Raw genomic sequence first — 16,239 nt, 5'->3', positions numbered from 1 at the left:
CAGGAAGGCAGGCACTCCAAACTCAGCTCCTCCATGGTGAGGTAGGCCCTAGCCATTCTGAGCTCGGATCAAACGCACCATTCAACTAACAGCCTGCCTCATTTCCAAAACACGTTGCTTCTGCTTAGAGCCCATTACCAAGGCCTTAACCTGCAAGAGCATCCACTGTCCCAAAGCTGTCTTCCAAGGGGACCTCTGAAGCCACAGAGAATGGCTAACTGGCTCCTAAATCTACCCCCGTCACTATAGACACACATAGGCCATGAGTAGCAATTCTGAGGGAAGACTTCCTGGTTAGTTTTCCTAAATGTGCCCACTGGCAGCTCCTGAAGAAGAGAATGGCGGACAGAATAGCGGAGGCAGTGCTGGTGCCGGGGAGGGGCTGACACCATCTGTTTTTGTAAATAAAGTTTTATTGAAACACAGCTGCACCTGTTCGTTTGTGTATGGTCTATGGCTGCGTTCATATTAAAACAGTAGAGGTGAGCAGTCATGACAGACACTGGCTTGCAAAGCCCAAAATATTTCTATCTGTCCCTTTAAGTGTGCAGACCCAGCTGTCCAGGAGTATGAGTTTAGAAGGGTCCCCCTCCCCTGGGCTTGGTTTAGCTGACCCTGTCCCCAGTGCCCCCATTTGGCCCAGGAATGGTCTGGAGAAGAAGCCCTATGTGGCTGGCCCCTTCTTGCCTTTGCTCCATCTCCCTGGGCATCAAGCACCAACTTCTATTGGGAGGAGGCCGTGAGAACGAGAGCTGCCACTAAGATCCCTCATGGCCACTCCGTAAGTTGGAGATTGCTATTATTCTCATTTTGCAGGAGCATCAGTTAACAAGGGACTTGTTCAAGGTAATCCAGCTGGTTGGTGGAGAAGCTGGGTTTCAACCAGACCATAGACCCCAGGCCCTGGGCTGCCAGTCCCGCTACCCACTTCCCAGAAGCTGCAGAGCCCTTCTGACCCCCATCACCTGTCCCCTTACGCACTGCAGCCTGGCTTTGGACCACAACATCTGGCTCCCTTCCCATCCACTCCCACCCAGCCAAGTGGATCTGGGATACGCCAGTCACTTCCAAATAGCCATGTCAAAGGCTGGCTGGTGGCCATCAGGTGGCAGGGAGTCACAGACAGGGAGAGGACAGTAAGCAGGGGCCAAGAAGCACCAGGAGCTTGAGGAGCAGGAGCTGGAAGGCAGTGGGGTAGGAAGAAGGAAATGAGATGCCAAGAAGGGAGAGCTGGGTGTGTACTGGGCCACAGAGCGGCTGCTGGTCCTATACAGGAGTCGATATCACATCCTGGTTGGTGAAGGGAGACCTTCCAGTTCTGACACCTGTTTCCGGCCTTTCTCACCTCCCCACACAGACTTGCAAGAAATCCCCCTTAGTGAGGTGCCACGCCTCTGTTCTTGTAATCTAAATGAACCCACTGAGATTCCTCTTTTCCCTTCTTTCCGTGCAGATGCCATGACGAATCCTCAGCGCCTCTCAGATGCATCTTCTGAGCACTCGCCACCCTGTACCCTGACAGGTACTGCGTATTGCATACTGTCAACCACCCTCTAAGGAGGTCCTCTCCTCGCCGTTTTACAGAAAGAGGAGCCGAGGTGTTGTTAGAACATTCTCGAGCACGTTTCAGGTGCCAGGCACTGTGCCAAGCCCTCAGACGTGATATCTCATTTAACCTTCAGAAATAACTTCTAAGGCAGGCCCTCCTATTCGCCCATCTTACGAAAGAGAAGAAGAAAGTGTGGGATGTTCAGTAACTCGCCCAAGGCCATCTGGGGGAGGCAGTGAACTTGTCCGATTCTAAAACTTGCTACAGTATAGAGCCTCTTCCGTTTGACTGAGAGGTAAACCAAGGAGCCTTTAGCTCCCTCCTCTCCACTGGGGGACGAGGAGGGTATCGCCCTCTTTGCTCCTCTTAGCCGAGGCTAGGATGGAGCTGGATGCGGGGATAGTACTCAACAAAGCTCTTGACAAATACTCCAGTTGTCTTCCTTCCAGGCCCATCACAGGTTCGTACTCCTCATCCCCTGCAAGTTAGGCACAGCCAAGCAACTTGCTGTGGCCAAGACATGGGATTGGAGCCAGAGCAGAACGTGCCACATCTCTCTTTCCCCCACAGCATCCAACCACACTCCCGATGGTGAAGGTCCTGCATCCCTGAGTGAGGCCAACACGGAGCAGAGACTCCACCAACCCTCCCATGGGCAGAAAGAAACCTTTCCGTCACTGAGATTCAGGGATCTTTGTTACTGCAGCATGAACTAGCTCATCTTGGCTAATATAGGAGGCCAAGCTGATTGGTTTTCTTTCTTAGGTATGGAGCCGATTTTTTTTTTTGCCTCTAACAGTCAGAAAGTCAGTTTGATGACTCCTGCTGTCCGAGAACATGAATTTAAATTCTATCCCTAAGCCCACTTTCTAGAAGTTAACGAGAGAGCAGAGATTAAGCAGAAGACCCTCTGTCCAGAACAGCCACCCATGTCCTCTCTCATCAGACGCATCCTAACCATCATTCTTGGGCTGTTCTCTTTGCTCCTTAACTGAGGATGGCAAGATTGGTCTCTGGAGCAGAAAACCTCCATAAACCACCGATTTCAAGAGCTCACATTCTCTACCACTTTCTGGCAGAAGCTCACCAAGCAAAACCAGACACGGGAAATGCCGCCATCAATGAAGCTGGTCTGACCATCTGAGAAGGGCCGATTCTCTGGTTAATTTGTGACCTCAGGACCAGGCACCATCATCAACTCTAATGCGACTCTTGATTAATACGCATCGTCTACTCAGAGAGGTCCCCCCAATCGGGATGCTTAGCCCAGAGTGGCCCCGTGGCTTTTCGCCTGGCCCCAGACGCGACTCGGAAAATTAAAAGATTCGAGTGTAAGAAGGGAGGGGAATATTGTGTCTTCTGGACTGAAGAGCTCACAGGTTTTAGGCAGCTTCCAGAAAAGTCCGTGAGAGGCACAGTCAGGGAGAATCAGGCATCACTCAGAGGCCTGCGGACTCGCCACGCTGCATCAGTAGCGTTTTCTGCAGTAGGCGGTGAGTTCTTCCTCACCTCTGCCCAACTCTTTTCTTGAAATTTTATTTTATCGTGGTAAGAACATTTAACAAGAGATCTGCCCTCTTAACAAATCATTAAGTGCACATACAGTATTGCTGTCTATAGGCACAAAGATCTCTAGAACTTGTATAATATAATGTAAAATAATATAATCTTGTATAATTAAGACTTTATGATTAGCAGCCCCTGGCAATCACCATTCTACACTCTGATTCTCTGAGCTGGACTATGTTAGATTCCTCGTATAAGTGGGAGCACGAAGTATTTGTCCTTCTGTGCCTGGCTTATGTCACTTAGCGTCACATCCTCCAGGTTTATCCACGTGGCTGCGCATGGCAGGATTTCCTTCCTTTCCAAAGCTGAATAATATCCCATGTATGTAGAGAGCACATCTTTCTTCGTCCATCCCTCGATGGACACGAGATATCACCTCACCTGCCCTCTCGCTCTTCATCTGCTCGCCAGGAGGCAACCAGGCCTCAGCTTTTCTCTCCTTTCCCTGGAGAACCAAGATCCAGAAATCCAAACTCAGTTGCCTTCCCTATAAAAACCACCCTTGGGAGATTTCCAGGCAAATACACACAAGAAAACCGTCATAGTCTCAATACCCACGTGCCCCCAGACTCTGACTTTCACACACCTCATGTCCCTAACCCTTTCAAGCCCCCAGGGAAGCAGGCAGTCTTAGTCCTAATTAAGGGGAGGAAATGAAGGCCCAGAGAGGTTAAATAACTTGCCCAAGGTCACACTTCTAGAAATGAAGTGACTCTGACTCTCCAGGCCTCAGTTGCCTCATCTGGAAAATGGGGATGTTGATAGTAATACTTATCTCAGGGGTATTTTGGTGAGGACAAATTATGTAAAACTTCTGGAACGTGCCCACCACCCAAAGCAGGAGGAAAAAGGAGCAGTGGACCCAGATTAGGTTTGCTACCAATTAACACTGGACCTCAATGGTCTTGCCCCGATGGTCTCTGCCCGGAGGACAGACTGACTATTATTTCTCCATTATGATCGACTAGCTGGGTCCCCTTCACTCTTAATGAATCCAACACTCTCACCTTGGGTTATTTATGCAAATGTAACCCTTTGACTTATTTTATTTAAATGTACCTATTACAATGATTGCACATTCCAGCATTTGTGTGCGAGCTCCAAAATTCTAATTGCTCTGCTGTTGCCTTACCTCTAAGCTGCTGCTAGAATCCATTTTTATTCCGGAGAAATAATTAAATGCAATAATGTCCTCCATTCCCATTCAACCTTGGGCATGTTTAGAGCCGATTTCAATCAGGTAGAAATATGCTGAACACAAGATGGCTCTGAGAGGCAGGTTACGTGACCCAGGCTGCTGCTTCAGAGACACCTGGGGGTCTGCCTCTGCCTTTCCCCGGTTCTCTGACATTCAGACTTTAAGATGCATCTTGACTCACTCCATCAACTGAATCTGGACCCCTTCGTCCCGTTTCAAAGGGTGGAGGTGAGTGGCTGTGTTTTTAAAGCTATCCACCCATTGAGACACCTTCGCTCCTATTTCTGTGTATAAAGAACGCTGGACAGGAAGGGAGAAAACTTAAGGACTCGTCCTGCTCTAGCGACTATCCGATTTTCTCATCTGTAAAGTGACAGGTCCTGCGTGTGCGTTACTCAACAGTGTCTGAAGGAGCCATTCATCAATACGATCGACTAACAAAGTTCTGCCATTTCAGCTCATTGAGAAATAATTTGATGGACTCTTAAGAAACCAGGGACTGAGGAACAGATGGATGCTCCAAGGATGCTCAGGTCTTCTCCCTGCTGCATCCTTTCGTCATCATCTCCAGCAGCTCTGTGACCCGCGACAGATCATTTCATCTCTCTGTGCCCCAATTTCCTCATCCATCCCAGGGGGCTGACACTGGCAGCCACCTCCTGGGAACCGAGAGAATCGATGAAACAGAATACGGTGCTCGACACATGCAAGCTGCGTAAGGAACACGCATCTATTAGAAAATAGACATACAGCGCTGAAATGTCCCAGGCTCTGTGCCAAGCCCTCTGTGCGCACTAATTCATTTAATCCTCATGACAACCCTATGAAGGAGATGCTATACTATTCTCTCCTTTTTTTCGGATGGGAGCATGGAGGTTCAGGGAAGTAAAGCGACTCAATCCAGATCTAGGAAGTGGAGGAGCCAGGATCTGAACCCAGGCAGTCGGGGTCTAGAGGCCATGCCCGCCAACATCACACTGTCTCTCAGGACTGATCAGCAATAGGGATGGTGCCAAAGGGAAACCCTGGCCAGGTGAGCTGCTCATACGTGAGGGCGCCTGTCTCACCTGCTTGCTCGCTTATCACAGCCAGTTTACGGCTTCCTTTTGTGCCATGTGGACGCGGAGCCAGCTGAGTAGCTGTTTGCTATTGAATTCAGTGTCCAAGTCTTCATTCCAATCACAAAGGTGACCGAGGCCATTGGGAAGGACACTGCGGGAGAAGAGGGCCTCGGTGCCAGGGCAGGAGAATGGTGGAGGCACGGTGCGCCTGGCTGTGCCCAATTAGGACACGCAGTTACCCAGGCTGCCAATGCAAATAGACCTAACACGGGCCCGTTGCCCAACTCATTCACATGCACAGAACGTGGCTGCACTGGCCAGCACTTAGAAACCCATGGGCCACGCTGGGCACAGGCAGGCCCTGCGTTAATAGAACCCTAAATAATAAGTCTGGCGCAATTTAGCAGATTTAGTACCGCTAACAGGATGCCTAGCATGGGAAAGGGAGCAAAGGAGCCGGATTTATAGAGCTGGCTTGGGATCCAGCCCCTGCCCCTTAACCCTACGATAGAGGGAAAGAAGCTTAACCTCAGAGCCTCAATTTTCTCATCTACCAAAAAAAGGGGCAAGAAGACCTACTTTGCAAAGGTGGTACAGAGGAAATAACATGGCACACATCCACATCATTCTCATCAACAAAAGACATTTCGCAGGATGCTCGGCACTCAAGTGACGCTTTTGGCTGGTGCCTCGTCCCTTGATGAGCAGACCTAATTCCTTTGGAGAGGCGGGGTGGTGAGCCATAGTGTGTTCGAATCCGACCTGTGCCACTTTGCTCACTGGGTGACCCTGGGCACAGCACCTAACTTTGCGAGCCTCAGTTTCCCGCTCTGTAAAATGTGCATAATAACTAGTACCTTCCTACTGGAGCTTTTCTGAGAGTTAAAAGAGTTGATACACGTACAGCACTTAACCTAAAGTCTAGAACTTACTAGATGTTAGCTATAATTTATTAAAATGGAATCCACGCCTACAACGATGGCCTCATGTGCTGTTTCTCAAAGTGTGGTCTGGGGACTCCTGGGGGTCCCTGAGACCCTTTCAGGGGATGCTCAAGGTCGAACTCTTCTCATCATACTATGAAGGCATTATTTTTCTTTTTCACTCATTCTCTCACAAGCACAGAGTGGAATTTTCCAGCGGATCCATCACGTGTGAAATCGCAACAGATTGAAAGCAGAAACAAATGTGAGAATCCAGCTGTCTTCCATTAAGCCAAATATTACAAAGATTTGCAAAAATGTAAAACAGTGCCCCTCTTCTCACGAAACTTGTTTTTGTTCTGGAAAGTGTATGTATTTTTCATAAAAAGTTTTACTTCGACATGTAATGGGTTATTATTGTTACTTTAAGAAAATTAAGAGATGAACATTTTAAGAATGCCTTCATTTAAATTTCAATATATAGTAAATGATTGATAGACAAGCGCTTTTTGGGGGTCTACAATAGCATTTGAGAGTATATGGGGGTTCTGAGACCAACAAGTTTGAGAACTGCTGACATGATACATACTTGTAATCCTAAATATCTACTCATAAATGAAATGAAAAGTTTAGGACCATTTTATGTTGGGTGTTTGGCTATATGCCAAGCCTTCCAATTTATATTTTATTCACACACACAGCAAATACACACAGATAGAAATCTAGGTCAAGTGGAAATGGGTGCTGATAAATACTTTTATAGGGAAAGAGGCCACAGGACCCCAGGGCCCTGAAGTCCTCAACTGTCCTCTGGGAGGGAGAGTGATCTGCTCACAAGATCTTCCTCTTGACAAAAACTCTGGCCAGCCCCTCTGAGCCCCTTCTCGCCCAGGCCCCAACGCTAGCCTGGAAAGACCTCAGCAAACACTCCCATGGTTTCTGCCAGCTCAAGGCCACGTCCCCAGGATGACTCCAGCTCCCTTGGAGCGCCTGCCTGAGAAAACTTGAGGCTTCCAGAAGAACTCGGTTTGTCCCAGCCAGCCCTGCACACAGGGCCCCCGTGCTCCAGCCTCTGTGCAAGGAGAGGAGTCGAACTTGAAGAAGGGCCAGTTAGCAGACTCAGATGGGCTCCACAAGGACCAACCCCCTCTTCCTGTTTCTTCATCATTCTTTCCTCCACTGACTCCCCACTCAGCCCCTCTCTACTCCCTCATTCTCCCTTTAAAATGCCAAGTCACCTCGGTACAAGTCGCAGGGGAGTTCAGCCCACGCTGGACTCCTTCCCCGATTGCCACAGTTTATTACCAATTAAAATCTGTCCCCTAACTTTGTTCATCTTTGACACTGCCCAAGGCCACACGGCCTGGACTTCCACCCCACAACTCTGTGTCCTTGGGGCCAGGAACCCAGCGGAAGCTGCTCAGATCCCATGGCAGGCCTTGACCCATGCCTTCCTTCCAGCCACATCAGGCCGATGTGGCAGTGACAGTCAGGTGCTCAGAGCGCCCCATGACTGTGGGCAGGCAGGGGAAGGTGTGAACCGGAGTTTTCTGGCTCTTTCCATGTCAGACAGCACCACAGACAGATATATGTGTGCAGAGACACAAGGAGGAAGAAATGATGGCAGGGGGGAACAGGAGAAGAGGAAAAGGGAGGATTCGAAAAAGAACGAGGGTGCAAGGAATAAAGACAGGAAGACCACATTTACTACGCGCTGATTACTCACCAGGCTGGTGCTAAGCTGTTTCCTGGGGGATGGCTTATTCAGTCCTCAAAACCACCTCCAACAGTAGGTCAGGGGTCAGCCTCTACAACCTGTCACTAGTCTTTGTCCATAAAGTCCTTCTGGAACACCGTCACACCCGGTGGGTGAGGAGTTGAGTCTTTGCGACACAGATTGCATGGCCCCCGAAGCCGAGATCTGGCCCACTGCAGAAAAAGTGAGCTCCACTTTGCTTCAAATGAGGAAACTGAGGCTGGGCCAGGATCACTCAGCTTGTAGGAGGAGGGGTCGGATTCCAGAGGCAATGTGAGGTTGCAAAGTCAGACGCAAGGACGGAGGGAGAGAGGAGAAGAGCTTTCCAGAAACAACTCCGACCATCGCTGTTTTGGAACTAACGGCCTAAACACAGAAGGGGTTTCCATGGGGAGGCCTCATGACTGTGTTAAAAAGTAACTGTCCCTAAGCTTGGCCTCTTCTGAAATACCCTTTGAACATGGTTTGCCTAGAACTGCAACATTCTGTTATTCCACATTTATGGCCACAATACTCAGAAATGGAGGGAGATAGAAGAAAAGAAGAGGAGACAGAGATAGAGAGGAGAGAGAGAGAGAGACAGAGAGAGAGAGAGAATGAGCAACCCAGTCTTGCTTCCATAACGAAGGCTTATGGAAACCTTAGGACACAGTTTCTCAACTATGATACTATGGACATGCTGGGCTGGACAACCCTTTGTTGCGGGGGACTGTCCTGGGCATCGTAGGGTGTTCAGCAGCATCTGTGACCTCTACCCATAGATGCCAGTAACACCCCGTTGTGAAAACCAAAAACATCTCTAGACATCGCCAAGTGTCCCTGGGGCGCAAAGTTGCCCTTGGTTGAGAACCACTGCTCTAGGGGCAGATGCCCTGGAGGCCGAAGCTGGCAGACCTCAGCCACTCAATCCTGGTTCCCCTCCAGGAACAAGAGCCCCCAGTGACCAGCCAAAGTGGTCAGGACAGCAGAGCTAAGCCAGGAAGAAAAGAGACGGCCGGAGAAAAGGCTCGACTAAACCAAGGACAGGGGCTCCAGAGGGGAGACAGGGAGGGGGCTGCAGGGGGTCAGGAGATACAGTGATCACATGGGGAAAGCGGGAGGAGGGTTAGGGCCCCTGGCTGGAACAGGGGTGACCCCAGGATGGGAGGGGCATTCTTTCAGGCACTGAATAGTCCCTGAGCTGACGGCACATCCTTAATTTAAACCAGAGGTCACAACTGGGCTGGGGGCCCCATGGTTCCATCAAGCGCACAGACATTTGGTTTGCTCTAGAGTAGAGTGTTTTCATTTGTTTGGCTTTTGATCCCAGCCAACATTTCAAAATCTGCAGATTTCGTCTGATAACCTAGATTTCTTCCTCCTCTTGAAACATCAGAGGACCTGACAACACTGGGCTTGGATTCCAATGCGTGACACTCGTCTGGGGCTGGGTAGTGACCCAGTGGTCTCAAGAAGGGGATCTGCTCTAAAGATCATCCCAGCTCCCATCCAGCCTGGCCCATGTCCCCTCACCCACCTGCAGGCCTTGAGCCTGGCAGGTGCGACTCTGCTTGAAACTAAGGATCCAGGTTCTTCAAGTAATTCTCTGTCTTCTGAGCCTTGCCTCAGAGATCTCAGACCCCTTAACAAAACAGTTTATTCCACGGTCTTCGATGGAGGTGGGACTGCCCTTCACGGGGTGTTCTGAAAGCATGTGGCGGCATTTGTGGTTGCCGCAGTGACTGGCGGATGCCTGGCATTAGTGGGTGGAGGAGGCCAGAGGCCTGGCAATGCATGGGAACATGCAGGCTGAGCAATGCAGAGATGTCCTACATCCTGCAGGACTTCTGGATGTCCCAGATGTCATGTGGCTGAACAATTCATTTTTAACTACTGGGGCCAGGACTTTAACTCAAATTTACATAGGACACAGAGTACCTTTGAATGATTTTAATGTAACTGGATTTCTTTTAGGAAAGTCACTACTGTTTAATTCAAGGGAAGATTTCGCATCCTTCACAGTTTCTCCACGATTTCGGGACATCACATCCTCACCATCCCCGTGTGCTGTGGCTAGGTCACCAGCAAACACACCTGTCACCCACCGGCATTTGGAACTAGTGAATTCGCGATGAGTCAGCATACCTGACCTCTTCATGTGTCTTCTCCGCCCTGGCTAGCCAAAGTGTGGACCGTCGGCCAGCAGCATCAGCATCCCCCGGGAGCTTGTTAGAAACGCAGGCTCTCAAGCCCCCACCTGCACGAACTGAATCCCAATCTGCATTTTAACAAGCTCCCATTCAAGTGGGAGAAGCGCCAGACTAGTATTGTTGTGCCTGATCAGTTACAGAATGAGATATACATTCTTTTCATTACAAATTACTTTCATATATTCTTCATATCATTATGAGGGCAGTATACTGATCTGTTTTAGAGTTGTGAGTCTAAGTAGGTTATCGTAAGTATGGATTTCGTTTCGGGATAGATAAAAGGAATATTCCGAAAGATCTGTTGCATTAAGAGGGACTAGATCTGACAGGGTTGAGAATCACTGATGTATTCATTCCACAAACTTTGATTGGGAGCCTCCGCCCCACCAGGCACGGCAGAGGCAAGGGATAGGAAGGAGAATTAAGACTTGCTTCCTGCTGTCGGTGGAGCTGAGACACAGGAGAGGGGAGTGGGCGTGGACACGCATTATTCCAATGCAGGACGAGAGGTGAGGGGGCGGGGGTGGAGACGGATGCGTGCCATGGGTTCCTTCAAGAATTGGAATGGTCTGGGGTCCAAGGAGAGTGGAAGAGGTTTTCACAGAGAAAGCAGTTTTCCTGCCCAATCTTGAGAAGAAAGAGCATGTTCATGAGGCAGACAAAGGCGTCAAGGGCAGGAGAGACCCACAAAACTCCAACTTAGAAAAAACAACTATCGGGGCTGACCCCATGGCCGAGGGGTTAAGTTCGCATGCTCCGCTTCGGCGGCCCAGGGTTTCTCTGGTTCGGATCCTGGGCGCGGACATGGCACCTCTCATCAGGCCATGCTGAGGCGGCATCCCACATGCCACAACTAGAAGGACCCACAACTAATATATACAACTATGTACCAGGGGGCTTTGGGGAGAAAAAGGAAAAATAAAATCTTTAGAAAAAACCCAAACTATCATCGCTAACACTTATTAAACACTGATTCTAAGGACTGTGCTAAACACTTGACACAGATTATCTTTAAAAATCGGTGTTAATTAGTTCGGTGGGAGGAATCCTTTCATAAGGTCTATGTACATCAAATCATCACCTTATACACTTTACATATCTTACAATTTTATTTGTCAGTTATACCTCAATAAAGCTGGGAGGGGGAATTTCCAGAACAACTCTATTGGGTGGGTACTATGAGTACCCACATTTTACAGATGAAAGTATGGAGGCATAGAGAGGTTCAGTAACATGCCCTAAATCACACAGCATGGCTATAAAACCTACACGCTACTCCCAGAAGCTGCTAACAACTAGCCTTTGCGGGGAGTTCCATGGATTTCCAACATGACCCCCAGGGGGCGACGCCACCTCCACTGAAGACCCTGGGCTGAAATCTTGCAGGAGGAGGGGGTCAGCAGGTAGAGGCTTACATGGACAACCTGGGTTGTAAAGTCCTCTTGCCTCACTGCCTCTGCCTGCGTTCCTTGGGACTAACCCCAGCTGCGTACCCCCCAAACCCCAAGATGCTACTCGTGATGGTTCCATTTCCCTACACGTCTTTGTTTCTCTTGTCCTGACTCCCCGGAAAGCCCTCCTTGTTCCGGCCGTCACCCTCTTAACATTCTCCCATCCAGGTCCTCTGGGAAAGGGGCACTTAAGGAGACAGACAGGCCTCCTGTTGATGGAAGACATCCATCCAGCTTTCAAACTCATCCTTCGCATCTGCTGGGGCTCCCTTCCCCCACACCCTGCCACTAGTGGGTAATGAACGGCCCGCTTGTGAGCTCATTACTGGAGAGTCTCTAAAGAAATGTAAATGCTCCCGGAGCCTGCGATATAAATAAGGAGAGCCACCCGTAAATAAATAATATATGCATGTGTGTGCGCGCACACACACACACAAACCCAATTAATTTCTATCGGCTGAAAGCCCACGCCATTTGGGGCGGGGAGAGAGGGAAAAGGAAAGGCACTAATATTGCTCTCCACGTGATTTCAGAACTGAGCTTCCCCGGCAGCTGCCAATAAATTATTTTTACTACGCAGAGGTACAAATGAATATGCTGCTGTCGCCCCCTAAATCTCCTTTATGAGCGTGTGTTTGCCTCGGCCCCCCTACCGGGGACAGGGGCTTCCCAGCAAGTTTGCCTTGGCCAAGTTCCCCAAGCAGGCTCCAGGCTTGCAGGCCTGCTCCTTACAAACTGGAGGCGCCCCGTTTGGCACTTCCTGTTTACAGGTGAGCTTGGCGTGACTCAGAGGACATCCATCTCTCCCGGAGGGCCACAGGGACTACAGTGACAGCAATGCCCATGCCCAAGTGCTTGGAAAATGATTTCTGCATCCTGGACCGAGGGTTGCTCTTGGTGGTGGGACGGGATGTGCCGTTCTTGGCTGCACAGTTCACCAGACCCTGACATCTCTAGCAAGCTTCAGGGTGGACATGCAAAACCTCATCACGACCAACTTTTGTGTGTACTGCCGTCACCCAAAAGGAAAGTTCTGGTCACTCCCTTCGGATGGAATGAGTCCGAGGTCCACCTCTCAAACAGTTCTCAGCAAGGAGGAGGCGATGGGCAATCACAGTCACCGTGACACGCTGGACACCATGCACTGGAGTGGGGTTACAAGTGCATGTTCTGGAGTTGCTCTTCTGGATTTGAAACCTGGCTCTGCCACCTCCTAGCTGTGTGACTTTGGGAAAGTCAGTTGACCTCTCTGAGCCTTAGTTTCTTCCTACGTAAAATGGGTATAACAATATCTAAGCTTCACAGGTTGATGAGAAGGTATGTTGACTTAACCAGTGTGAAAACACAGAGTTAAGCAGTCAGTAGAAGGGAGCTGTTATCAACATCGTTTCATCCAAACTTGTACAGTAACCTTGCACGCATTCATTCACGCGTATGTACTGAGTGCCAAGGACGTGCTAACCACTGTCTTTGGCAGGAAGGAAACATCTAGGAACCAGACAGACAGATGCTTGCTCTCGTGGAGCTCACATTTTAGTAGATGAGACAGACAACCAGCTTACTAACAGCTTGATAAAAACACAAAGAGTCAGAACGTGTTACGAACACACTGCGAAGCACCTGCTATCTATTTTCCTCCATCCATTTTAAAGACGAGGAAACTGAGGCTCGAGGAGGCTATCTGAGCAGGTTGGGGAGCCCGGCCTGTCCAGCCCCGGAGAGCTGGGAAAGCACGAAGAAGAACCGTGAAGAGGCAGGGTGCCCGGGTGACAGGTGGAAGGGCTATTTCTCTCTCCTCTTCTCCTCTTGTCCTGGAGAGTGACATCCTCTGCAAGAGCATGAGCCATCCAGGCTGGGGAGACGATTTGCTCCTGGACAAACTCCTGGCTCAAGGCGCCGATCTGGGCACCTTTCCTGGCCGGAGCATCCACGCCCTGACTTCCACAGTCTGGCTGGATGCGGACGAAGGAGCTCCCCTTTCTCCTCAAACCACCCAGACAGCGAACCCAGCAGACGGGGTTCCGGGAGCCCCGATGGACCACGGTTGTTCAGGCCACTAGATGGCTCTTTCTGTGAACTTCACTGCGTGCAAGCTGCTGGCTGCACCCAGGTTCCGAAAACGGGCTGCTTGCTTTCCCTAAGAAGTTCTGCCGAGTCCTCAGCTTCCGGGGGCCCTCCAGGGTCTCATCAGGTCCTCGTCTTTAGTGCCCAGGGCTAGTCACTTTCTTTTCCCTTAAGGCAGCATTCCCATTAGAACTGACACTTAAGTCAGCAAGGCGGGGACCCCTACACGGTCTGCTACATGCAGGCCAAGTGCCACAGTCAAGGCAGGCTCCGCCACACAGCAGGCTCTGCTCCCCTTCCCTGCTTCACGATGGATTCCATCACCTGTGAGTCTGCACGTCCACTTCACACCATCCCATCAGCCACAAGCTACATGGGAGAGCGCCTACTGTTTACCCAACACTGAGCAAAATTCCCTCGGCTGACCCTGACATTTATTTTTGATGTAGGGGATGTCGTTATCCTCACTTGAGGTGTGAGTAAACTGAGGCTCAGCGAGGAGGCAACGTGGCTCACCCAGGGTCACATGGGTAGGAAGGCACCAACCCAGGACGGTCTGATCCCAAAGCTCATGCTCCTAACTTCACAGGCTCATCTGTCAATGGAGCCTCGGAAGTGTCAGGACTTGGAGAGGGGGACCAAGGCCAGCTGTGAACTTTCCCCTCCTGGTCGGGCCTCAGGAAGAGAACAGAGATTCCTCTGTTGCATCGAGGTGGCTGAAGAGACCAGCAGAATCCCAGCCGAGAGCAGGAGCTCAGGATTTGATGAGACGGTCGGTCCCTCCCTCACAGACCCTCCATCACCGCCGCCCGGGCAGCAGAGTCCAACCATTCTCCTATGTAACCCTCAAAACAGCCCCTCGAAGAGGGTGTCGCCCAGTGGCCAGGGGCAGGAGCACCGAAGCAGGCAACCTGGATCCGCGCACCATTTAAAAGCTGTGCAACCTCGGGCAGGTCTCCCAGCTGTCATCAGCGCACAGAATTGAGATGAGGATTAAATAAATCCATGCTGGGAAAGCATTTAGGACAGTGCCTGGAGCACAAATCCCAGCTGTTAATAGTATTCCTATTAGTTGGTAGGATTCCCTTTTTGACAGATGAGTAAACAGAGGCTCAGAGAGGTAAAGACACCTGCTCAAGGCCACACAGATCAGGGACTGAAACCACAGCAACTGACTACGAATCCCAAGCTCAGATCCACTTCCCAACACAGCCCCTTCAAGCCACAGACGGGGAACCAGCTGCCCCCTGTTAGGGGTGAAACACCTAGAAAAAGGGCTGGCAGTTTCTCTGGGGTCATCTTTAGCAAGCCTGCAATTTCAGATGCACCCTGGGCTCACTCTGTGCAGAGAACAGCTGAGGGGGTCTGCTTCCCAATGGGGTCAGCTTCATCCATTTCCAGGTCATTGATGGTTTCAGCAGGAAGGCCAAAGAAGATCCTGAGGGTCAGGCTGGGCCTCCCTGTCTTCCCCCTGCCTATGTTAATTATCGCTCATAGCCAAGACTTCATGTGTCCATGGCAGCAATTACCGGACAACAGGGCTCGGCAAGTCCTGTTAGGAGTCAGACGGAGGGCACTCGGCCTCTGCCTGGCACAGCCTCCTGAGGCATTGTTGTGGACCTCAGCTTCATTCAGACCCCCAGGGGGTCAGCCTGTTTCCACCTCTGTCTCTGCTCTCTCTCTGTCCCTCTGTCTGTCCCTCTCTTGCCTCTCTATCACCTCCTCTGTGGTCAAAAGCCTGCCCACAGTCTGGGACATTTAAAATGTTGTTAAACTTCTGAAGAATCAAGGCAGTAGTGAGATTTAGTGCTCTTTTCTATTGTTTTCTAAAACGGATCTAAATATTTTCCTAATACAAATGTTCATCAAATATAGAAATTTCCAATTTAAACTTTACTTATGAAATATTTCAAAACACCCTGAAAGTACAGAAAATAATGTAACCCCCTCCCATGTACCAGTTGTGCCAGGCTTTACTCAATTCTTCAAAGAAATCAAACTTTACAGATGCAGTTGAAGCATCTCTCATTTCTCCCCATCTCAGAGGCCACTTCTGCCCTTTGCTTCAACGTGTTTATGTTTTCAGTAAAATACGCACGCATCACTCTCTGGATTCTGTTCCCCATCTGCAAACTAGGCATGTTGAGCGAGGATCGCACTGCCTAATGCTTTTCCCATTTACTTAGTAATTTTAATTGGCTCACACTTAAACGTGTACACTGATACTGTGAAAAGAGAAGTTGATTGCCATCGTTCCTAAAATCTGAACCCACGGAAAGGGAGAAACGTTATTCCACTCCAGCTAGATCAAGCTGCCCGCCTATAGCTATGGGCCCAGGGAGCAGGCTCTTCGTCGTGAAGGGAGATGCACAAGGGTTAGGTGTTAAGATGCCCGAGCACCAAGCTGAGACGTTCTCCCTGGTGTCATCAAAGAGACTGAAGGAGTGTCAAAAAGGCACTCACTTTCTCCTTAGATGAT

At 50.0% G+C, this 16,239-nt stretch overlaps 1 protein-coding gene across 1 annotated transcript in view; it reads right to left on the bottom strand.

The window, feature by feature from the left end:
• XYLT1 (xylosyltransferase 1) overlaps positions 1-16,239 on the bottom strand; it is a 207,643-nt gene that overhangs the window by 130,443 nt on the left and 60,961 nt on the right. The window lies entirely within an intron of this gene.

Source organism: Equus quagga, chromosome 7, assembly GCF_021613505.1.
Source record: "Equus quagga isolate Etosha38 chromosome 7, UCLA_HA_Equagga_1.0, whole genome shotgun sequence".
Taxonomy (NCBI): Eukaryota; Metazoa; Chordata; class Mammalia; order Perissodactyla; family Equidae; genus Equus; species Equus quagga.
This window is presented reverse-complemented; position numbering and strand designations above follow the sequence as displayed.